Below are 23,756 nucleotides of genomic sequence, written 5' to 3'. Positions count from 1 at the left end.
GGAGAGGTAGATATGCTGGAGGATAGGGATAGGGTCCAGAGTGACCTAGACAAATCGGAGGATTGGGCCAAAAGAAATCTGATGAGGTTCAACAAGGACAAGTGCAGAGTCCTGCACGTAGGATGGAAGAATCCCATGCGCTGCTACAGGCTGGGGACCGACTGGCTAAGCGGAATTTCTGCAGAAAAGGTGCTGGGGATTACAGTGGATGAGAAGCTGGATATGAGTCAGCAGTGTGCCCTTGTTGCCAAGAAGGCATATTGGGCTGCATTAGTAGGATCATTACCAGCAGATCGAGGGAAGTGATTATTCCCCTCTATTCGGCACTGGTGAGGCCACATCTAGAGTATTGCATCCAGTTTTGGGCCCCCCACTACAGAAAGGATGTGGACAATTTGGAGAGAGTCCAGTGGAGGGCAACAAAAATGATTAGGAGTCTGGGGCACATGACTTATGAAGAGAGGCTGAGGGAACTGGGCTTATTTAGTTTGCAGAAGAGAAGAGTGAGGGGGGATTTGATAGCAGCTTTTAACTACGTGAAGGGGGGTTCCAAAGAGGATGGAGCTAGGCTGTTCCCAGTGGTGGCAGATGACAGAACAAAGAGCAATGGTCTCAAGTTGCAGTGGGGGAGGTCTAGGTTGGATATTAGGAAAACTATTTCACTAGGAGGGTGGTGAAGCACTGGAATGGGTTACCTAGGGAGGTCGTGGAATCTCCATCCTTAAAGGTTTTCAATGGCCCGCCTTGACAAAGCCCTGGCTGGAATGATTTAGTTGGGATTGGTCCTGCTTTGAGCAGGGGGTTGGATTAGATGACCTCCTGAGGTCTCTTCCAACCCTAATCTTCTATGATTCTATGATATGATCAGGGGCAACCGGGAGGCTGTATGCAAAATTAAGGTCTCAGTATAGCCATACATATCAATTCATACATCAGTTACTTAAATCAATCTATCCTGTTTCCCCCTCCCCACCCCATTTCATAAATGGTCATGTCATTCCAAGGACAATACATGGCATACATCTCTCCCTCCCACACAAGCAATCAACACCTCCCCCAGGAAAATTGATAAAGGTACTATTCTCCCTCTTCCACTGGCCCATGCAAGTCCATAATGGGGGAGCACAAAGCATCCCTGATTTCTGTTGCCCAGGTATATCCAGCTTCAGCTGTGGCAGGTGCACTTTCTGGTTGAGTGTACTGGCTCAGTGGTTTCTCTTCGTCATAGGTCCAGTCAGGGGGAAACAGCTTACCTCAAAGATTATGTACAGCACAGAAGTCACAGTCATATGGACGGCATTGTTGACACTGGAATTTAAATTGACACTGGAATGTAAACAAACCCTCAAGGTATGTCTACACTGCAATTAAAACCCTGCAACTGGCATGTGCCAGCTGACTCAAGCTCACAGGGCTTGGGCTAAGGGGCTGTTTAACTGTGGTATAGGCCAACATCTGCGAGTTGAGAGGGTCCCAGAGCTCAGGCTGCAGCCTGAGCCCAAAATCTACACTGGAATTAAACAGCCCCACAGCCTGAGCCCTGGGAGCCAGAGTCAGCTGGCATGAGCCAGCCGTGGGTTTTAAACTGCAGTGTAGACATACCCTCTGTCACCTTTTCACAAGACTACACATTGCCCAGTTTTTTAACATTTCCTTATAGGTCAGGTTTTCTAAATCTTTTACCATTTAAGCTGCTCTCCTCTGGACTCTTCAGTTTGTTCACTCCTTTCTTAAAGTGTGGAACTCAAACCTGGACTGGGTACTCCATCTGAGGCTTTGCCAATGCCTGATACAACGGAACAGTTACCTCCCGTGTCCTGTTAATATGTCTCAGAATATTAGCCTTTTTCACAACTTTATCACACTGTTGACTCATCCGATGAAGTGAGCTGTAGCTCACGAAAGCTTATGCTCTAATAAATTTGTTAGTCTCTAAGGTGCCACAAGTACTCCTTACTCCTTTTCTTTTTGCGAATACAGACTAACACGGCTGCTACTCTGAAACCTGTGATAGTCAATGTGTGATCCACTGTAATCTCCAGCTCTATTTCAGCACACTGCTACCTAGCCAAATGTTTCCCATTTTGTAGTTCAGTGCCTGATTTTTCCCTTCCTAAGTGTACTGCTTTGCACTTGTCTTTATTGAATTGTATCTTGTTGATTTCAGACCAACCCTCTGATTTGTCCTCCAATGTGCTAGCAACCCCTCCCAGTTTGATGTCATCCACAAATTTCAAAAGCATATTCTCTACTCCATTATCCAAGTCATTAATTAAAATGTTGATTAGTACTGGACGCACTGTGTGACACCACTAAATACGTTCCTACAGTTGGACGGTAAACCATTGATAACTACTCTTTGAGTACAACCTTTCAACCAGTTCTGTGCCCACTTTACAACAATTTCATCTAGACCACATTTCCCTAGTTTGATTATGAGAACGTCATGTGGAACTGTGTCAAAAGCCTTACTAAAATCAAGATATATCATGCCTACAGCTTCCTCCCTATCCACTAGGCCATGGGTTCTCAACCTCTTTCTTGATGAGGCCCCCCTCAACATGCTATAAAAACTCCAGGGCCCAGCGGGGCATTTTTTTGCATAGGCATAGTTTGCCTTCTATTTTGGGGGGGCAAAGGCTGGCGGGGCTTGGGCCAGCTCCACATAGTGGGGTCCAGGAAGGGAGCACTACTTCCACCGCCTGACTCACCTCAGCAGGCCACCCACCTGTTTGGGTTGGGGGAGGGGCACAACCAAAAAATATAAATCAAAGTGAGGACTCAGCTCAAAAAGTTTGAAAACTGCTCAGGATGCAGGCAGGAGGTAGCTAGGGGCTGTGTGCAGTGAGAGGTGTTGCTCAGGGTGCAGGCAGGGGGTAGCTAGGGGCTGTGTGTGGGCAGGGGGCAGCTAAGGGTGCAGGTAGCTAGGGAATACATCGGCTAGGGGAAGTAGCTCACAGTACAGGCAGGGGACAGCTAGGGGCTGTGTGCCAGGAGGGCTCCCCTTGCAATGGCTGCTCCCCAAGGGTTCTGCTGGCCCCAGAGCCAGGTCCCCGCACCGGGGAAGCTCTTACCGGCTGTGTGAGCAATCAAAGGGGACTGGGAGCTGAGGAGCAGCCGCAACCCCAGGCACCAGCAGCAGATGAGGGATGCCACAGCTGCCCATTCCATGGCACCACCAGCCAGAGGAGCAGCTGCCCCGTACTGCCTGGCTCTGGCTTCCCACCTACAACCTGGCCAGGCTGCTGGGCCTTATGATGGGCAGTGGCGCCGCCCCTGGATTGCCCCACTCTGGGTAAAGCACTGCAGTTTGGGGGGCCAACACCCTCATGCCCCCCCAACTATGTCCATGGGCTCAGGGCTTCTGCCCACCGGGAGCAGGGCTGGATTAACCCTTTGTGGGCCTGACACCAAACATATCTATGGGCTCTCATTGAGGCAATGGAGCATGGCACGGGGAGGTCAGTCCCCAGACTGAGGGGCCAGCCAGGGGCAGCCTCACTCCGCCTAGCCCAGTGTGAGGGCACTATTTACAAACCGGCAGTTGCCAGATGCACAGTGGCCCTGTGATGCCAGCATGCTCTTTCCCCTCGTAGGGTGGGCCCATGCCACGCTACAGAGCCTCCTGCCCAACACCCTCTCGACTCCCTATGACCAGAGCCCCCCCAGACCCACTATGCTCAGCGCCTCGCCCGCTGACCTCCCCCAGAAATGCACAGCACCCTGTACACCACCACCCCTGCCCAGCACTCCTGTGCTCATAGCCCCACCACAACTTCCCAGCACCCCCACGCAGAACCCCCCACTCCCTATTGCCCCAACACACACATCTTCCCTGCCCCCTCACAGCCCGCCACCCTCCCCCAGACTCCCCAGAGACCCACTCCCCCACACCCTGCCTCCCAGCTGCACTCACTGGCCCTGCTGGGAGGCGACTGTGTCTGCTGGGCTGAGCCGGCGGCACAACCAAGGCTGGTCCCAGGGCTGGGAATTGCTCTGTCCCTTTGGGAGTGGTGCGATCAGCCAGGCCAAGGCCTGCCCTGGCTGGGCTCCCTCAAGATGCACTTGCCTGGAGGGGCCCAGCTAAGCCTCCCACACTGTCTGCCCCCACAGGCTGAGATTGGCCAGGCTTCTGCACCGGTCCCAGGCGGTTCAGCTCTGGGGAGGCAGGCGGGGTCCCACAGGCCTGGAGCCAGAGGTGCAATGGGATCCTGCCAGGGGGCCAAGAGGAGCAGGGGGGTGGGGCCAGGGGGCATAGAGGAGCCCTCAGCCGGCCAGCAGGTAGGCCAAGAGGAACACGTGGTGTACAGGGGGGAGGAGCGGGGTCTTGGGCACAATGCAAGCAGAGCAGCCCGGGGCCCCTTCTGAGCATGGGCCCAGCTCTATGGAGCCACTGGCGCCATTGTAAACCTGGCACTATCCAGGAGCGCTAGGGCTCAGGGCTTCAGTCCCATGCAGTTCCCGGCTTCAACGCCACACGCTTCCAGCTTTGGGGGAAGGGGGATACAGGCTTCAACCCTTCACTGCTCCCAGCGTTGGGGGGTGGGGGCACCAGTTTCAGCCCCACTCCACTCCGGGTTTTAGCCCTGCAGGGGGGCGCCAAGGGTCCCGGCTTCAGCTCCACGAAGGGTGCCGGGATTCGGAGCACTGAGTTTCAGTCATGGGGTGCCGTGGCCCCCGGGAAAGGGCTCTGGGGGTCCGTGGACCTCTTGTTCAGAATGCTGCACTAGGCCAGTAACCCTGTCAGTAGATTGGTTTGGCATGATTTGCTCTTGGCAAAACCATGCAGGTTATTACTTATAACCCTATTATCCTGCATCTGTTTACAAACTGATTGTTTAATAATTTGTTCCATTCTCTTTCCAGGTACTAAAGTTAGGCTGCTTGATCTATAACTCCCCAGGTTATCTTTGTTCCCCTTTGTTAAAATAGGTTCTGTGTTTGCCCTTTTCCAGTCCTCTGGGACCTCACTTCAAAACGTTCACAACAAAACCGAAAAAAAGGAGAATTTACTAACTGGAAGGTTTGTTGAGAGGTTTGTGAACTATGGGATGTGAATGAACCTGGGCACAGTTTTCAGTGAACCTTGGCTGACTAGGTTTGAAAGCAGATGTGTCAATAGTTTGGACGGAGGTTTGCTTTGCATTTGAAGTTAGCCCTTTTGTTCTCATTTGAACAAACTGTGGAAACCTTATTTGTAGTACATCCCAACTGTGGCTTTTTGGCTAAGCTGACCGACAGAGGGTGTCTGTGATGATGTTACCTCATAGTAAACCAGAGCAAGGCATAGAGTGGTATACAACCTGGCAGGGCCTGCTCCAGGACAAACAGACTGAAGAGAACTGTGAAGACACTGCCTGACTACTAGCCCAGCTGGCTGTCAGACTTACCCACCACAAAATTTGGGGAGAATGCAAGCAATGTGTCCTTGGCCTGAAGAATTAAAAAAAAGTGAAGGGGATTGTAGAGATGTTTCTCAACAAATTACTAAAATGGGTGGTCAAGAATCACCAAGAAGAGCAGCAACAACAGACCCAGTTACTGCCACAACTGACAATACAACAACTGCAACAAGAGTAGAAGCAGCAGCTTCTTAGAGAGTTGACTACACAACAAAGGGAGCAGCAGCAACAGCTGGTACAGTTGGCAGCAAAATATGCCATTTAACACGCCGGCGGGAGCAGCTAACACCAACCCAGCTCCAAACCTCCCTCTGCAACTGCCAAAAATGGGACAAGACACCAAGCCTGAAGTGACCCTAGCAACAAGAGGGTCACCATGGCAAAAGGTTGGCTGTTGGCAAACTGGGCAGTCCTGATTACCCCATACCTGACAAGTATGGCCCAGGATATATACCAAAGCCTTGATGCAAGGGCTGTGTAGGACTATACTCCACTTAAGGTAGCCATCCTAGAAGCTTTTGGCATTTTAGAGGAGACCCACTGCCAGAGGTTCTGGTGGTAGAGATTTTTGGCCAGAGCAGTAGCCCAGACTCTAAAGGAACATTGCTGGAGGTGGCTTCAGACTGGGGAAAGAATAGGAGAACAGGTAGAAGAGAGGATTGTGTTGGAACAGTTTCCCCAAATTCTCCCACCTGGAGTATGGGAGTGAGTGGTACAACACTGACCAGAGACTATGTCAAGCAGTAACACTGACCAAGAATTACAAGCTGTCTTCTGGGTCTGTCTGAGAAAAACCAAGGGGGGACCTGGTCCAATCACAGACAACTCAGACAACCAGAAGAAGGGCAAGGAGGGGAGGTGCAAGAGAAACTTGGTTCCTTAGCCCAAGGCAGGGATGACCAACTAAACTCCCAATGGAGAGATGAGACGGAAGGGAGGTTCCAGCCTAGTGAGAGGCTCCTCCTTGGGAACACTATCAAATGTGGGGGCACAAGCAGCCAAGGCCCCTTTGCTGTCAGGTCACTGCTTCATATGTGGACAACCAGGCCACTTCCAGTGGGGTAGCCCATATATGTACTGTAATTATGGGTAGGTCTGTGTGGCAGAATCTAGAGTCCACAGAAGGGACTGGAAAAATTTGTGATCCCAATGCATATTAATGGGGCCAGGGTGCAAGGCTTAATAGACTTGGTGTGTAGTCAGACAGGGCTCAGAGAATACCTCACGGGGGTTGAGGGAGAGTCGTATGTCTATAATGCATCCACAGGGATGTGCATCATAGGTGCAGTTAATCATACGGAACCACACAGACACAACCTGCATAGGGGGGCCATGAACCTAGCCTACTCTGTGATAATTGGGTGGGACTGGAAGTTCTTTTGGGAATTGATAGAGGAAGGGTGAGGAAAAGCCCTGGAGAAAGAAAGGGGTGAGTTTGTGGATACAGTAAAAGGAGACAGGAGATGGTCAGGTGAGGAAGGACAATAACCTGGGGGAAGGAACATCTATGTCCCCAGTTAAGGATCCTGCCTCCACTGATGATGATCCAGGGGAAGGAACATCTGTGTCTTCAGTCAATGGTCCTACCCCTAATGACGCCCCAAACCCTACGGGGACTCGAGCCAGGGACCTACATACTACACCCCTTGACATCGACCTGCTCTCAAGCCAAGTTGATTTCACTGAAGAACAACAAAACAATCTGACCCTGAGCCAAGCCTACAAGCCTCACTCAGATCAACAATGAAGTAAAGGAACCAATGCATCTGCGTGCAGATGTGGTCACCTCATCTCAAAAAAGATACATTGGAAATGGAAAAGATTCAGAAAAGGGCAACAAAATTATTAGGGGTATGGAATGGCTTCCATATGGGGAGAGATTAATAAGATTGGGCCTTTTCAGCTTGGAAAAGAGATGACTAAGTGGGGATATGATAGAGGCTTATAAAATCATGACTGGCGTGGAGAAAGAAAATAAGGAAGTGTTATTTACTTCTTCCCATTACACAAGAACAAAGGACACCAAATTAAATTAATAGGCAGCAGGTTTAAAACAAACAAAAGGAAGTATTTCTTCACACAACACACAGTCAACCCGTGGAACTCTTTGCCAGAGGATGTTGCAAAGGCCAAGACTATAACAGGGTTCAAAAAAGAACTAGATAAATTTATGAAGGATCAGTCCATCAATGGCTATTAGCCAGGATGGGCAGGAATGGTGTCCCTACTGTCTGTTTGCCAGAAACTGGGAATCGGTGACCAGAGATGGATCACTTGATAAGTACCTGTTCTGTTCATTCCCTCTGGGGCACTTAGCATTGGCCACTGTCAGAAGAGAGGTTTCAGAGTAGCAGCCGTGTTAGTCTGTATTCGCAAAAAGAAAAGGAGTACTTGTGGCACTTAGAGACTAACAAATTTATTTGAGCATAAGCTTTCGTGAGCTACAGCTCACTTAGCTTATGCTCAAATAAATTTGTTAGTCTCTAAGGTGCCACAAGTACTCCTTTTCTTTTTGTCAGAAGAGAGTATACTGGGCTAGATGGACCTTTGGTCTGACCCAGTATGGCCTCTCTTATGTTCTTAATGGCCACATTTTGAATTGCAAGGGAAAAAAATATACCCAGTGGTGAAACACTTCAGGGAGGTCAGGTTGCAACTCCTCATCCCCAAGCAGTTTCAAAGGGAGGTGTTGAAGGTGGTCCATACAATACATTCTGGAAGACACCTCACATGGGAAAAAGTGCCTGAAAGAGTGACTGTGAGGTTTTATTGGCCCAACATCCATAAGAAGTGTGGGAGTTTTGCACTTTATGCCCTGAATATCAGTGGACAAGCCCAAGAAAGGTCCCTAAGGCCCTTCTAGTTCCAGAATGCCATTAGAAATGGTTGGAATGGAGTTAATAGGCCCCCTGGAAAAGAGCTCAGCAGGACACCAATATATTTTGGGGACTATGTACTATTCCACATGCTACCCAGAGGCAATACCCCTCAGATCAACAAATGCAGAAGTTATTACGCCAGAGTCGATGGGAGAGCTCTCTCCTATTGGGTTACAGCATCTTCATTAAAGTGCTACAGCAGCACAGCTGCACCGATGCAGCTGTGCCAATGCAGCATTTTAAGTGTAGACATGCCCTAAGACTGTGACCATGCCCCAAACAGAGCCCAGTAATTTAGGGTAGGCTAATGAGTGGTTCAGACACTGCAACCTCCCTTTAGGGCCCTAGGTCAGAACCTGGTGGAGTGGGAGGGACTGGGTCACTCTTCCCTGTAGAGTGGGCCTTCCCCTGCCTGTGACACCCCAGACCTGCCAGTGAGACCTTGGACACACCATGAATACAAGATCATGCTGCATGAGGGATACCATTTTTATGAGTGTGCCACCCCTCTCCCTTCCGTGTGATGACCTACACACATTGCATGTGAGGTCACGTCATGCAGGGGATGCCATTTTCAAAAGCATCCCGCCCTGCCCCCAACAGACTGACCTTGCATGCAGTGTGTGTACAAGGTCATGCTGGTGGGGGTGGAACTGCACACTGTTCAAAGTGGCGTACCCTGTCTAATACTAAACAAAACCACATCTGGTTTTGTCTCAGTACCAGATGGGTGACAAATCAGCCAAAAAGAGGACAAGGGGCCACCCTATGTTAGGGGTCACTTGTTTGTTTTGTATGTTATGTAGACAGCTATCCATCTTATTTCACACAGGCCGCCAAATAACCTTATTACCTACTTGGGCAGAATTTGAACCAGTGACTTGGGCCATAATCTAGCAAAGATTTAAGTGGGACATCTGCTTAAGTTATACATGTACTTAAGAGGCCAGAGAACCAAAAAGTTTTGATGTTCATTACCATCCCCCCGAGCCCATACTTCTGTGATTGTCAAAGGAGATGGGCAGAATGTTATGTTAAAAATAGGGTTTTTTTCAATTCCCCTCTATGAATACGAGATGTCACCTGCCCATGGCATGACTTCAAGGAATGTCTCGAAACCTTTCAAATCAGGCTGTGACAAAGGCAGATAAAATGTAAGTTGCACTAAGAAACTTAAGCTTGCTAGGTGAGTCACCTGGAAACGTTTTCAAACTAGAGAAAAGGAGATGAACAGATGGTATCAGCCTACACAGCAAATCAAGATGGGTCATTTAAAATGTGTGATACCTTCATATTTGATTAAACCATACCGCTGTGGCTCTATACTTAGCCACATATACACTACTAACATTCATCTCAAATTAGCTCTACATGGTTGAAACCTAGAATGAAAAAGAACCTCAAATTTCCCCTAGAAATCTGAAAACAGGAACTGACTGAAACCTAGTCTGCGTAATTCGCATAGGCCTCTCAACACTAAAATAGAATGAAGGTTCTGCAAGCAAAGCTTGACATTTCAGTAAAACACTCCTACAAATTAAGAGAAATGGTTCAAGTCTGGGTACATATATGCCATACCACCTTGGACTGTGCACTTGCACGGAGCACAACTGATTTCCACAGCAGATCCCTAGATGCCAATGTATAGTAGGTAGGTACAGAAATGATGGGAGGCCTAAACAATCCCATGTACACAAACTAGCCTCAGTGATACTAGCTGATGCTGCTCCACTTTCAGGTCCTATATAAGGACTGAGTATTTTAAGTGAAAAGCAACATGAAAAAAATAGCTTAAATTGTTTAAAAGTCTTTTCTGAAGTTTAAAATATTTTTGAAGGTTAGGAAAAATGTTTTACAGTGAGAAATGTAATTCCCTTTTAAATTTCAGCAACATTTTCTTTACACTCATGTTTATAAAGTTGGATTTTCTGCAGAGCTGTTTCTAAAAAATGGTGTTTTATCCACTAAAATGCATGACACAAGAGACACATTTAAAAATACGCAGTGAAAGGTTCACTTCGAGATAATGGTCTATTTCTAAACCTGAGAGTGACATGTGGGCTATCGTAACAGAGTGTTAGGGCATTATATCATAGTGTGCAGTATTGTAGTCGTGTTGGTCCCAGGGTATTAGAGAGGAAAGATATCTATGCTGGGAAATTTCGCTGGAGTAAGATATGGTGTGCATTTAAAGTGTGGCAGTGATTCCAGAATAGCTTCCTAAGTGGACACTCTTATTCCACAATAAAGTGCTTATTTGTGGTTTATTTTAATCCACTTCCAAAGAAGATTAAACTAAACTGGAAAAAAATCACTCTTATTCTGTAATAATAAGTATGTTCACACAAGGAGTTATTGTAAGTACTGCAGAACAACAATTCTGGTCAGTTTCCATGTGTAGACAAGCCCCAAGACAGAAACTTCCCCTGAAGTCTATTTTCTGTTACTCTCGCAGATGTTTGCCTGTTCAGCTGACTGCCTGTTGGCTCAGATGCAGCAAATGCAACTCAAGCTAAGGTTAGAGAGATTTTTTTATTCACAGCTTAACTCACTGTAATAAGACAGGTTTCAGAATGGTAGCTGTGTTAGTCTGTATCAGAAAAAAAAATGAAGAGTCCTTGTGGCACCTTAGAGACCAGCAAATTTATTTGGGCATAAGCTTTCGTGGGCTAAAACTCACTTCATCGGATGCATGCAGTGGAAAATACAATAGAAAAATATATATATATACACACACACACACAGAGAACATGAAAAAATGGGTGTTGCCATACCAACTGTAACGAGACCAATCAATTAAGGTGGGCTATTATCAGCAGGAGAAAAAAAACTTTTGTAGTGATAATCAGGATGGCCCATTTCAAACAGTTGACAAGAAGGTGTGAGTAACAGTAGGGGAAAAAATTAGCATGGGGAAATAGTTTTTACTTTGTGTAATGACCCATGCACTCCCAGTCTTTATTCAAGCCTAATTTGATGGTGTCCAGTTTGCAAATTAATTCCAGTTCTGCAGTTTTTCGTTTCGACACAGCCTTGTTCCTAAAAGTCAGCGTGCGTAAACACTCTTTGTCGGTACTTTTGCCGACAAAATACTTCCAGCCCCGCGAGCGACGTTAGCTTTGTCGGCAGGAGAGCACTCCTGCCGACAAAGCCAAGTTCACACTGCCACTTGCATTGGCAAAAGTTTCGTCTTTTGCGGGAGTGCTTTTTTAAGTACCCGTGAAAGACAAACATTTTGTCAACAATTTCGCAGTGTAGACAAACCCTTGGAGATGCTGGTAACAGACGTTCCTGGAGACTTGAATATTAGCATATGCAGTGCTTATCCTTGTTACTGATAAGAGTCCTGGTTCAACAGAAGAGCCTTTTTTATAAATATGCACAGAAACCATCAGTGGTGAAAAATTCTGTTACAAAGACACACACATCAAACCAGGTGGGACGTGGACTTCATGTATTCTTCCTCCAAGGTTTACAGAAATGTCACTGTGTAGATTGCTGGTTGAAGGCGGGTCTAGAAGTATCTTAGCAGCTTGCAGCCAACATCACCTCCTTTCCCTTCTCTCCTGATATGTTCCATACCTGAGTGTCACTTCAGTGCCAAGTCAAGTGCTGGGGTCCCCTGTTGAATTCACTAGGGTTCAGTTCCCCAATCTGAGCAATTTGGGACCCCATTCATCAATTCTCTGCACCTTATTTAACCATTTACACTCATGCAAAGTAGATATAAAGGGCTACCGCTCTGATCTCATAGGGTTTGACCCTACTTTGCACTGCTGTAAATGACAGCACGCGGTACAGGCTCTCAGTGAATTAAATCTTCAGTAGCCTTAGAAGCAATAAGTTCTCACAACACCAGAAGTTCAGATTGTGACAACTGATTTCCATCTCTCATCCCCTCTGGTAGAGGAATTAGTGCAGTTCTGCTGCACATGGGTGTGAGCAGGAGACAGGCTGTGCAAGGGGATGCGCTCTCTGCATGGAGTTCAGCTCATGTCCACAGCAGCTCCTTTTAAGGCAGTAGACGGTGAGTGAACAGGGTAAGAGTGGGGTCCTAAGCAACCCCTGGGGTAGAAAGTCCCAATGATATGAGCTGCTACAGCTTAGTCTGCAATTCCTACATATGGGCTGAGTATCTCAAGTGAAGAAAAACTGCACTAAAAACTTAAGTATCAGGGGGTAGCCATATTAGTTTGTATCCACAAAAACAACAAGGAGTCCGGTGTAAGCTTTTGTGGGTAAAAAACCGCTTCTTCAGAAGAAGTGGTTTTTTTACCCATAAAAGCTTATGCCCAAATAAATCTGTTAGTCTTTAAGGTGCCACTGGACTCCTTGTTACTTAAAACTTAGACCCGTTCTGAAATTTAAAATATATTAACTTTAAAGGAAAGCTTTTAACAGTGAGAGATGTTAGTTCTTGTTGAAACTCAATTCATATTATTAAAGGTGGCTTTTCTCCAGAGTGTTTCTGAAAAAAAATGGAGATTTTCCACCAATTGCAGAAAAGAGTCATTTTAAAAGGAGAGACAAGGTTTCCTTGGAACAACAAAAACACATCTCTGACACTAGAGTGACCCCCACCGCCAAAATTCAAGTCCCTGTGTGAAAGAACAGAGAAGGTGCTAGACATTTTGAAAGAAAGGAAATTAGAAAGGAGAATCAGATGATAATCTAACGGATCCAAAGCATTTGGGTGTGCACATGTACACACATCCAAACGCACGCACACAAAAGTATATTTACATGACTGAAATATAAAACATTACTCTATTTTCCCTAGAATGTTATTGTTACATCTAATGATAGGATATAACTGTGAGGCTGGTAAACCCAGGTTCCAGCTCTCGTCAAGTCTGTAGCTGTCAGCTGAGCACTGATAAATTCATAGTTGGAAACCAGGCCAGCTCACCTATGTGTTAATATTGGTCAAGAGAGGTGTTGAACTTGTAAGAATGTGTTTATACTCTATGAAATGCTGGTATGTTGCTGCATGCATTAATCTTACTTGTAATGTCTGTATCCCACACTACAAGGCATAGGCGCCGACTCTGTGGGTGTTCCGGGGCTGAAGCATCCATGGGAAAAAGGGGGTGCTCAGCACCCACAGGGATGACCAGTTGTTGGCAGCCAGGGATCAGCTGTTCACGGAGGTGCATTGGCAGATGAGCTGTTTAGAATGGGCAGCCTGTGCGCAGCAGCTGCAAACAGATGTTTGGCGGGCAGGCTCAGATCAGCTGTTTCCTGTCTCCCTGCTCTGGCAAGGACTGAGTGAGTCTCAACACACGCCTTAGGGTTCGGGGTGGGTGGGAGTGCGGGGCTATCAGCAGCTGTGTAGCGAGCCCTTGTTCACCTGGGGTTGCCCCTGCACCTCTTGGGCTGGTGGCCATGGCATCCATCTGTATGGTTTCTCCCTCCCAGCCAGGCTCCACTCCAGCCACAGCAGGTGTCAGGTGACCCAAGGGAACCCAGCTAGGCGAGGGCTGTTGGGTGCAGTGGTGGATTAGGGGGAAGAGAAGCCCTCACTGGGGGAGGGGAAAGGAGCCCCCCAATCCCGGCAGGAGCCACGCTGGGATGGGAGAGGAACATCCCTTCCCCCACCGCAGGAGCTATGCTGGGGGAGGGAAGGGGACAAGGAGCCTCCCACCCCCGACTGCCAGTGTTGTCTTTGGTGTGAGATCTAAGGTACAAACTGAAGTCATGTAAGTGGCTGGTCTTTTAGTACTCGGAGCAACCTGAATATTTTGTGATTTTTAGTGTTCGTGACCATTTATCACTAAGTCCAGTTTGCCTGGTGGCAAGATAGACAGGAGTGCTCAAGGGGATGGTCTGTGATTCCATGATAAGATGGTTAGAGTGATCCATTCACATTTGTGCCTGGGTTGGTAAAATCTAATTATAGAACATAACCAGTTTGGGATGTCTGCCCTGCTTTTCACAGTCTGCCCTGAGGTTGGCATTCAGTCATGAGTCACTCCAGACAGCATAACAATAACAGTGAAGGAAATGTATGTTACGTAATTAGTACTAACTCCTTTCACATCCTTAGTCTTATGTAGCATCTTTGTCACCTGCATTTTTGTCCCATGCTAAGACCCTTAACTGCTCAAACAAAGACTTGGAGTGCAAACTGTAGAGGAAGTGGTTTTCCTCATAAAATAAATGCTAGGATTTTTAATTTATCACTCCCAGGCTTAGATTCCAACTTCAGGATCTTGTTTCTTCACAAAATAAGTATTGGAAAAAATATTTTACTGAGAAGTATATCATCATATTACTCACTTCAAGTAGAGAGACAAATTGGGTGAAGTAATTGTGACATACCAGAGTACAATCCAGACCAATGAGTAGCTGTGTTACCCCTGCCCTGTAACCTGGGGTGCCTTTTACAATGCCTTGCTGCCAGGGCCAGATTTCCAATTAGGCACCTGCCTGGGGGCGCCTAAAGGTTAAAAGTGGGTTAAAAGTTTCATTTTTTACAGAAAACATGAAGGTCAGTTGTTGGCAGGCAGGGCATTGAAGATGCTGTGCCTAGGGGCACGTAAAGTATAAATTCGGCCCTGCTTGCTGCTGTAGCCTCCAACCTGGACTGCTCACAAACACCCTCCAGCATGTAAGTTACTCCCAGTGATGTCTGTGTGTGGGCTGCAGTCAGCCAGCCACACCTTGGCTTTTACCAGCCTTAAAGATTACCACAGGATGATGCCCATACACTCCCAAGCCAGGTTTTCCCCTGCCTCCCCGAAATGTATGTCCTGTACGGCCTTCTCCTGGACAGTACAAATATATTAAGTTCTTTATTCCTTTAAGGGAATAATATACATACAACTTGTTACCCCAAATGGAGTTATACAGACACTTCCACTTGAATATACTGGATTCAATAAAACAAGTTTATCAACTACAAAGAGAGATTTTAGTGAGGACAAGTAACGAGGCATAAAAGTCAGAAATGGTTACAAGAAAAAAAATAAAGAAAACACTTACTGGTGCCTAACAAACTATATTAGATTCAAAGCAAAATTTTCTCACCATGTGCTTTCAACAGTCTTACTGACCAAACTCTTTAGGTCATAACCCCTCCCCCAGAGTCCAATGGCTGCTTTGTCTTTTCAGGTGCAGAGAGTGTGATAGGCAGGGAAAGAGAGAGGGGTGTCTGCCCCTTCTTTTTATAGTTCCAGTCCCCCGCTTAAAAAAATGTTTCCAACTAGGAGCAAGGCAACAAGCAGTATGTGTGGAAGGAAACTCCATGCTGTTTCTTTGCTAAAATGTAGAATTTTGCCCCAGCCCCCTTTCCACTTAGCAGGTTCTTGTTGACACCTGGCTGAGGCATCAGCTTGGCCCCTGTCTCTGAGGAACTGGTTTGGCCACTCCCCAGACTTATCGGGAAAACATACTTTTAGTCACAATCTCATTTTATGTTTATAACTTCACATATAACGCTGCTATGTGCTTTTTGCCATGATATTATTGATCAGCAGATTGGGAGTTATTAAAGGATACCTCACAAGGCATACCTTGTACAAATATTATTACAATAGTGTGTAGGGTATGGACACAGGTATATTCTGTCACAATAATATATTTTATTGGACCAACTTCTGCTGGTGAGAGAGAAGCTTTTGAGCCACACAAAGCTCTTCTTTATAGTAGTGCCTCAGCACTCCAACTGAGATTAAGATCCCATTATGCTAGACGCTGCACACACACACACAAGATAATTGCTTGTCCCAAAGTTTACCCTCTAAATAGATAAAGAGTGGGAGGGGAAACACAGGCAAAGAGAGATTAAGTGACTGGCTCAGTGGTAAAGCCAGGAACTGAACCCAAGTTTCCTGAGTTCTAATCCAGTGCAATTTCCTCTTATGAAGAGTAAAAAAACGGAATGAGTGAAAAAATATGAATAATTTATGAAGGGAAATGTGGCTCCAGCCAACTGATAATGATATAAACATATAACCAACATCTACTGGGACACCATGTCTGCAAGCTGTCTCTCTAACAGATCAAGAAAGATTGAGCCAGATTGTTGGACGGAGGATAAAGTGGGAAGACACCCTAACTCTGCTCCACAGTTGGTCTGGGTCCTTAATCTATTTACTTTTAGTGGGAAACGTGAGTAGGTTAATGTTAGGATATAGATATTCAGGCCTGTCTGTAAAGGGCTATACTCTAAGAATTTAGGTGTATTCTTATCACTTAGCTAGTTATAGAGGTATAAAAGAAAGAATCAAAATCACTGTCTGCCAGTGTAAGGTCCCTCTCTTACTATGACAGTCTGAGGCCCTGTGCTTAGGCTAAGATCTTTGGCTAAGCAGCAGAGGCAGCCATAAGCTGGGAAGCGACCGGTCACCTCCTCCCATTCCAAACTAGTCACATTGAAATAAGGTGCTATTGGGCTATTAGGCATTATCAATCCTTCTATGCCTATCACCTCCAGAAGAAAGGGAAGAAAGGGAAGTGCCTAGAAGATGCAAAAGGCAACTTAGTTTGATAGGATCCTGTCTGGCAAGAACTCACTAATAGCTGGGATGTGAAATCCTCATTTCTTTCAGAGTAGCAGCCGTGTTAGTCTGTATTCGCAAAAAGAAAAGGAGTACTTGTGGCACCTTAGAGACTAACAAATTTATTAGAGCATAAGCTTTCGTGAGCTACAGCTCACTTCATCGGATGCTTTGTTGTTCTATCACTGTAGTCCCCATTTCCCTATTGTTTGTCTGTATAATCTCTGTCTGGTTCTGTGATTGTTTCTGTCTGCTGTATAATTAATTTTGCTGGGTGTAAACTAATTAAGGTGTCATCACCAGCAGCAGGGGTGGAAAGGAGGAAAACCTTTCATGGTGACAAGCAAGGTAGGCTATTTCCAGCAGTTAACAAGAACATCTGAGGCACAGGGGGGGGTGGGATGGGAGGGAGAAATAACATGGGGAAATAGTTTTACTTTGTGTAATGACTCATTCATTCCCAGTCTCTATTCAAGCCTAAATTAATTGTATCCAGTTTGCAAATTAATTCCAATTCAGCAGTCTCTCCTTGGAGTCTGTTTTTGAAGTTTTTTTGTTGAAGAATAGCCACCCTCAGGTCTGTAATCGAGTGACCAGAGAAATTGAAGTGTTCTCCGACTGGTTTTTGAATGTTATAATTCTTGATGTCTGATTTGTGTCCATTTATTCTTTTACGCAGAGACTGTCCAGTTTGACCAATGTACATGGCATCATCTTAAGTGATCACTCCCCTTACAGTGTGTATGATAAAACCCATTGTTTCATGTTCTCTGTGTGTGTATATAAATCTCCCCACTGTATTTTCCACCAAATGCATCCAATGAAGTGAGCTGTAGCTCACGAAAGCTTATGCTCAAATAAATTTGTTAGTCTCTAAGGTGCCACAAGTACTCCTTTTGTTTTTGCAAATACAGACTAACACGGCTGCTACTCTGAAACCTAATTAAGGTGGTGGGATATAATTGGTTACATAATCATGTTACGGTATGTTAGGATTGGTTAGTTAAATTTCAGTAAAATGATTGGTTAAGGTATAACTAAGCAGAACTCAAGTTTTACTATATAGTCTGCAGTCAATCAGGAAGGGTGGGGAGGGGGAATGGAATCATGTTGAGCTAAGGGCAGGAATGGGAACAGGGACACAGGTAGAAGGCTCTGTGGTGTCAGAGCTGGGAAGGGGGATACTAAGGAAGGAAACTGGAATCATGCGTGCTGGAAGTTCTCCCCAACAAACATCAAATTGTTTGCACCTTTGGACTTCAGATATTGTTGCTCTCTGTTCATGCGAGAAGGACCAGGGAAGTAAGTGGGTGAAGGAATAGGCCTCCTAACAGTTAATATGTGATCTGAATGGATATTTGAGGTAAGGAGTTTAAATTATCCATCAACCAAGTACTATCCTATTCTCTCTGTTTAGGTTGTGAGATCCCCCAAAATCTCAGAACAAGGTGTAATAATTGCCCATATTTAAATTAGTCCTGGATCTGTATTTTCTGGCTTGTAAATCAAGCAACTCTAATATCACTACTACCCCAAACATACATCTGTTGCAATCACGCTTATGACAATACCTCTTTATAGCACTTCAGATGCTGGCTGTTCAAGGATGTTTTATAAACAGGATGCATGTGAGCTTTTTATATAAAAATAACTCAATTCCTGCAGTTGCTAAGTATTAATAGATGTTTCATAATACTGTGTTTTATGTTATGGCCAATATAGAAAAGAGCGGCTTGTTGTAGAGGGATTTGTTTATCAACTCATAACCAAACATTGGCCTGTGCAAGGGGTTTATTTCACTATCATTCTTTTTCTGAGACTTGTTGCGCTAAACACAGACAATGGTCATCCTAACCGGGCCGTTTGTTTAATAAATCCATCCTCCTACTATGTAAATGACCAATAGCCACCCTCTCTGACTTTTGTACCAGCCAGGAGGAAAAGACTAAAGGCAACAACAGTGTGATCAACTAGAGACGCAGCTACAGGAAGTAGAGATATCTGTTCTACCTCCGAGGTAAATGAATGAATTACCTCTGAAATAAATACAATCAAATGACAAAGCATTGGCCTCTTGACAAATATAATAGCTTTTAATGCAGAAAGCACTACTGAAATGAAGACTCTCTGGGGGTAGTAGGTGGCAGCCCAGCCAGAGTATAGTATGACAATGAAAAGGAGAAGGGAAATCTAGCAAAGGAAACTAGTGTTTATTTTTACAAAAGGTGTGAGGGGACAGGAACTGTAACCCAGAGAGCTAGCTTAGCCTTTTATTTTTCTCAGCAGTAATGCAAGAACCTACAGGCCTGTAGCCTGTTAGACATTGGCTTAAGCAAGTTAGCATAGATATAGTAGGCCTATGACCTTTAGCATCGATAAAATGGCCCATCACTTACCCTAAATTAATGAAAACTGGGAATAGCTCGCTCAGTTGCAGGAGCTGGTACATAACAGTACCAGGCAACTGCAGGAATATTCAGGATGATTTTTTTTTTAAATGAGACTTAAAACCAAGATCCTGAACACAGGCGGTCATTGATTACATGGCACCCTTTATAAGGGGATAGTGGCAAATTTTAATTGGGCAAGTACATTTCACCAACCTAAAGTCAGTGGAAGACAAATGATGGTTGGTGACAGATGGACTGCCAGTCATGGGGACTACAGGCCCTGGGGGGAAGGATCTGGAAGGGGATGGCACATGGTCATTGACAGACTGCCACTTAGTCCGAGATGTTACTGGAACTAAAGGGAATGTTCTGGAAGAGGGCATCGGTCAACAACAGATTGGAAGTCAGACCAATTATAGGGACATGAGGGAACGTTCTGGAAGAGGCTAGAAGGCGGTCAATTAAAAGTTGCCATTTAGCCAGGGAAGTTACAGTGAGGTGGAGAGTCAGTCAGATGGTCAGTGACAGACCAGCAGTTAGTCAGGGCTCTGGAGGTGGTGGCCACTGACTGAGGGGAAGTTACATCAGGAACATTACAGGGACCTGAGGGAAGAGTCTAGAAGAGGGTGGCAGTTGGTTAGTGAAAAGGACAGTTAGTCAGGGATATTATGAGACCTTGGGGGAAGGCCCTGGATGAAGGTGTCAGTCAGTATGTTACAGCTGGACAGTCAGCTAGGGATGTGCAAGGACCTGAGGGTGGCCATTCTTTGACTAAGTTACAGGGCTGTAGGGGAAGATTCTGAAAGAGGATGCCAGATAGTCAGTGACAGACTGGTACTTAGGGGTGTAACTCAGGCCTGAGGAAAGGCCCTACAGGGGGGTGGCTGTTGGTCAGTTACATCAGGAATATTACAGGGATTTGAGGGAAGATTCTAGGAGAGGATTTGCCTGTCTAGGTTCTTGTATGGCCCTAATCACCATAGTATGCAAGCATCTCACACCCATTAATAGATTTTATCCTCATAAGACCCCTGTGAGGTAGGAAAGTATTATCCCCATTTCACAGATGAAGAATTGAGGCACAGTGTAGATTAAGTAACCTGCCCAAAGTCACATAACCTGTTATAGAGTGAGGAACTGAACCTAGTCTTCTAAGATCCGGTCCAGTCCAATGGCTTAACCACAAGGGCATTCTGCCTCTCAAGGACAGCACTTAGTCAGTGACAGACTAGTAATTATTCAGGAATGATCCAGGAACTTGGTGGGAAGGCTTTGGAAGACAAAGACAGTTAGCCACTAAGACCAAAGCTTATCCAAAAGAAAATTCCATCAAAATTTTCAACAAAAATGAAAAATACACTTTTTCCCCAAGTTTTCCATGGAAAATTTCAATTTTTTTGGGTCTAAAACCTGAAAAAAACAAAGTACTTTGGTCCAAAATGAAAGTTGCTATTTGCTCCTTGTGTCCCCAGGGTCTTGTAGGGCTAGACTACATTGCCCATAATGCATCACGATCTCCCCTCTTGGAAGAATCTATGACTCCTGGCACAGTGCATTATGGGAGATGTAGTCCAGCTGTGGATCCCAGCCCATAGAGAAGAATGGGGACCCAAAGGACAAACTACAATTATCATAAGGCTCTCCAACTCCAATTTTCAGCCAAAATATTTCAGTTTTCTCTCAAAATGCATCAACAAAAAACTGAAATTTTAGTCAAAACCCCAATTTTCTGACAAACAGTTTTGGCAGAAAATTTTCAAGCATTCCTAATTGACAAACTAGCAGTCAGAGGAAATTCTAGAAAAGAGTGGCAGATGGTCAGTGACAGACTGACAGCTATTCAGAGATGATAGAGAGAAGTTGGGGGGGAAGATCCTGGAAGTCAGTCTGTCTGTTACATATTGAAAGTTAGTTGTGTCACAGAAGCTCGCGGGAAGGGTTAGGAAGGCGATGGCAGTCGGTCAGGGATGTTGCAGAGGACTGGGAAGGTGGCTCTGGAAGGAAGTGGCAGTCAATTTGCTATATACTGGCAGTTAATCTGAGATGTTATAGAGATCAGAAAGAAGGTTCTGGAAGGATGGTGGGATTGCTCAATTACACACCGGCAAAGTGACCATGACTTTGTTTATCAAGCAGCCAGTTTGGGAAGAAGTTAATCTAGTTTCCTGATGAAATGAAAGTGACATGGAAGTCCCGCTTGTCAGTTGGCTTGCATGTGCGTTGTGTCAGCGTGCTGTCCAGCACCGTGCAAATAGCTGATTTAGCAGAACTCGACAGTACTACCCAGTGTTAAGTGCTGAAGGCTGGAATGTTGATGCCTTAGTAACGCTGTTCAGGCTGTTCTTGGAGTCCCAATATTAATTAATTAATTAATTATTATTAACAGCAGATAAGGCAGCCGCTCATTCAGCAAACCTCCACATTACTCATAAAGAACCACCACAGGCACAGTTCGGTGACAAACGCACTCAGCCAGGTTTATTGCCCTCGAGCATAGGCCTAGCACCCTGGCTCTGTGGTTACAGGTACACTAATATGGCAAGGCATGGCTCAATCAGCAGTGGAAGTCTCTGCTGTCCCTAGGCCACACAAAGGATTATGGTGAAGTACCCTGACATTTATAGACTAAAACAAAACTAAAATACACAACTTACACACCACCTTACGTATTTCATGACATACGTTTGTTACCTCCCTTTGTTCCTGATATCTTAAACAAAACATCCCTATTCATTATTCTGTCAAACCATCTTATCTTGTGCTACACTGGGATGCATCTGTACCAGCTGGAATATATTTACATAAATATCTAGTACCTAGTACACTAGCAACAACTTTGCCAAGTTCCTGTACTAGACAGTGAACTTATAAGTAAGGCTAAGATTTTGTCAGATATTTTTAGTAAAAGTCACAGACAGGTCATGGGCATAAAAGAAAAATTTGCGGAAACCGTGACCTGTCCATGACTTTTATTAAAATTATCCATAACAAAATGGGGATCTGCAGATCCCCACACTGCCAGCAGAGACGCACCTGCGCAGGAGCTAAGTGTTGTATGCAAAGGGAAACTGAGGCACACTACCATATTGCTTTCAGGGCTAAATGCCAAGATTCCTATACTATGGACAACATTAATATCTACATTGTCTTGCTATTAATTGGGCTCCAAACATTTGCCAGAGCTTGTATGGATAAAGTAGCTATGTTCTTTAGCTCTTGGCAGGATCACATGAGACATACAGGAACCATGCTGCAAGAGCAGGTCCAATCCACTATTGTTCTAACCAAGTTTTACCTTGAGTTTGTAAAGAGATTCAATCATGTTATTGAACATGACTTTGATAAACCATTTCTGTTATACACTGATACGGCTTCTAACCCAATACTAGCTGTAGTAACAGAGAACCAAGAATGGGGAGCTTTTGGGATGCAGTCAGCAATTTTTGAGTCATCCCTTCCTGCATCAATTTTGCATTGGGGCTGTGATGTTATTGACATGAACTGTGACTATATAGATCATTGTTGCAACCAAGGTCCTATAGTGGCACCAAATCTTGTATGAAGGTGGTCACGTAAGGTGTCCATGAAAAGGTTAAGATTTGCTGGTTATGATTATGCTATCTGTATGCATATATAATTTTTGTATTTAAAGTTATAAGTAGTGGCTCTACACTGTCTGCATTTCAAACTTGTGCTATGCTTCTGGGTGACACCCCAGACAATTTGGCATCAACATTGCCTAGTCTGCTTGATGGCCCATTAAAGACAATCAACTATACAACTGACCCATTGAGAGAAGGCAGATGCACCTTGTGACTCAAAAAGGCATGCAGGGACATGCCTATGGCCAGAACTCTAAGGTTTTTCCATGCCATGTGCTGAGTAGCTTGTGTTTTGAACAAAGGAAGCACAAGCCACATGGCAAAAGGACTATAAAAGGCAGCTGCATCATCTCCATTTGGTCTTCAATCCTGCTTCTAACATCTGGAGGAACTTTGCCTGACTGGAGCTCTGAACAAAGGACTGAATGACCCATCCCAGCTGTGAATGTACTCCAGAAACTTGATTTGAGCCTGAGTTTATTCCATCACTGCTACAAGAACTTTGCCATTACTATATGTAACTGATTCCATTTAACCAATTTTAGCTCTCATCTTTTTTTTTCCCTTTTATGAATAAACCTTTAGATGCGAAAGGATTGGCAACAGCATGATTTGTGGGTAAGATCTGACTTGTATATTGACCTGGGTCAGGGACTTGGTCCTTTGGGATCGGGAGAACCATTTTTCTTTTACTGGGTTATTGGTTTTCATAACCAGTTGTCCCCATAATGAGTGGCACTGGTGGTGGAAACTGGAGTGTCTAAGGGAATTGCTTGTATGACTTATAGTTAGCCAGTGGGGTGAGACTGAAGTCCTCTCTGTTTGGCTGGTTTGGTTTGCCTTAATAGTAAAGGAACTTCAGCTTTGGGCTGTAACTGCCCTGCTCTAAGCAATTTGTCCTGAACTGATGCTCTCAGTTGTGTTCTGCCAGAGGCAGCATTGTTACACTCAGAGGCAGAGAAAGAAAGCCAAACAGCAACCT

At 45.3% G+C, this 23,756-nt stretch overlaps 1 long non-coding RNA gene across 1 annotated transcript; it reads left to right on the top strand.

Annotated features, from left to right (window-relative positions):
- The first annotated feature begins 2,600 nt into the window (after positions 1-2,600).
- LOC122457576 lies at positions 2,601-23,266 on the top strand. Its single transcript, XR_006277192.1, has 3 exons — positions 2,601-2,611; positions 6,796-6,802; positions 23,101-23,266. It is a non-coding gene; the product is annotated as an uncharacterized LOC122457576 (long non-coding RNA).
- Positions 23,267-23,756: the final 490 nt, after the last annotated feature.

The sequence above is a fragment of the Dermochelys coriacea genome, chromosome 1 (genome assembly GCF_009764565.3).
Source record: "Dermochelys coriacea isolate rDerCor1 chromosome 1, rDerCor1.pri.v4, whole genome shotgun sequence".
Classification (NCBI taxonomy): domain Eukaryota; kingdom Metazoa; phylum Chordata; order Testudines; family Dermochelyidae; genus Dermochelys; species Dermochelys coriacea.
This window is presented reverse-complemented; position numbering and strand designations above follow the sequence as displayed.